The following is a 1791-nucleotide window of genomic DNA, read 5'->3' as shown; positions in this document are numbered from 1 at the left end:
GGAGCTATGACTCGTTGATGGCAAATGAGACCAGAGGAAAGTCTGCTGGAGATGCTTCTAGAAAAAGTTTTTAAACTAAGAAAAGGTTTAAAAAGATTCAGAGACAGACAGAGAAAAATATCTTTTTTCTTCTCTCTGAATGTTGGAGCATGAGAATGCGATGCCTGGGTTATTGTAGCCACTGTGACATGATCCAGCATCCATGATAAGCTAATGATAGTTGAAAACAAAGACCCTGAGTTCTTCATAGGTCAATGAGTTGCTGGATTAGTCAATTCCAGAGCTTCTCTTCTTCATACTGTCTTATGATGACTTGTTTCTGTTTAACCTATTAAGATAGAGGTATACACTTTTTTTTTGAGACAGAGGCATGTTGTCACCCAGGCTAGGGTGCAGTGACATGATCATAGCTCACTGAAACCTTGAAATCCTGGGCAATCCTCTCACCTCAGCCTCTCAAGTAGCTGGAACTAACTACAGGCCTTTGCCACCATGGTGGCTTTTTTTTTTTTTTTTTTGTAGAGAGGGGTCTTGCAATACTGTCCAAGCTGGTCTCAAATTCCTGGCCTCAAGCCATTTTCTTGCCTCAGCTTCCCAAAGCATTGGGATTACAGGTGTAAGCTACAGTGCCTGGCCTATTTTAACTTAATGTTAAAAAAGTTTTTGACACCAGAGTCTTATGTTACTGAGGCTGGACTTGATCTCCTGGGCTTAAGCAAACATGCCCTGTTGCTGGGATTTTAGGCACACACCACCTTGCCTGGATGTTTACTCTATTTGACATGGGTTTTCTGTTACTCGTAGGCAAAAATATTTGAACTGATAGAGGCTGAAGTTAATAGTGTAAAAAACTGAGGAATGTCCTAGAGGCTATGTATCAATTTTGTTTTAGTGAATTACCAGGAAATGTGTCAAGTAATGATTTGCTTTTATCTTTATATTTTATTTATTTTTATCTTTTTTGAGACAGAGTCTCACTTTGTCACCCTCAATAGAGCCATGGTGTCATCATAGCTCACAGCAACCTCTAACTCTTGGGCTCAAGAGATCCTCTTGCCTCAGGCTGGAACTACAGGGGCCTGCCATAGCACCCAGCTAGTTTTAGAGACAGGGTCTTGCTCTTGCTCAGGCTGGTCTCGAACTCCTGAGCTCAAGCAATCCACCCACCTTGGCCTCCCAGAGTACTAGGATTACAGGTGTGAGCCACCTCACCCAGCCTAATTTATATACATATATATATAAAATGTGCAGGATTTACTTTTCACCAGGCTGTTCTGGAAGGCTTCCTATGACATCAGAGTTATCTGGATCAACGATGGCCAGTTGTGCATACTCTGTTGTGTTTTCCCCATGCTGTGCCCAACTCAATATTATTACCACTGTAGTGATGAACACCAGTTCTGCCTAACATAGCATAGTAGTCTATTTCCAATTTTCTCAAAGCTGGGCAGTTGTTGGCAAGGATGACCAGTTTCACTTTGCTTTATCTGATCATCTTCAAAGTCTGCTTGTACCCAGCACATATTTTCCACTTTTCATAATGAACTGGAGCCTGCAGTTGACTGACTCCAGTACCGTTTTTGTCTTCTTTGCAGCCACCAACCAAGAACAGACGCCAAGATGGCTGGGGGGCAAGAAAGGAAGGAGTCCCACATGCCAAGGATTTAATTTTAAGAAAGCCACAATGGCTCAGCGCCTGTGGCTCAAATGGCTAAGGCACCAGCCACATACACCTGAGGTGGCGGGTTTGAATCCAGCCTGGGCCTGCCAAACAACAATGATGGCTGCAAC

At 43.0% G+C, this 1791-nt stretch overlaps 1 pseudogene; it reads right to left on the bottom strand.

The window, feature by feature from the left end:
• Positions 1 to 1254: 1254 nt before the first annotated feature.
• LOC100952006 overlaps positions 1255 to 1791 on the bottom strand; it is an 11660-nt pseudogene continuing 11123 nt past the window's right edge.

The sequence above is a fragment of the Otolemur garnettii genome, unplaced genomic scaffold (assembly GCF_000181295.1).
Source record: "Otolemur garnettii isolate 467f Iridium unplaced genomic scaffold, OtoGar3 scaffold00086, whole genome shotgun sequence".
In the NCBI taxonomy this organism is placed as follows: Eukaryota; Metazoa; Chordata; class Mammalia; order Primates; family Galagidae; genus Otolemur; species Otolemur garnettii.
The sequence above is the reverse complement of the archived record's forward strand: the minus strand, read 5'-3'. Positions and strand labels throughout refer to the sequence as shown.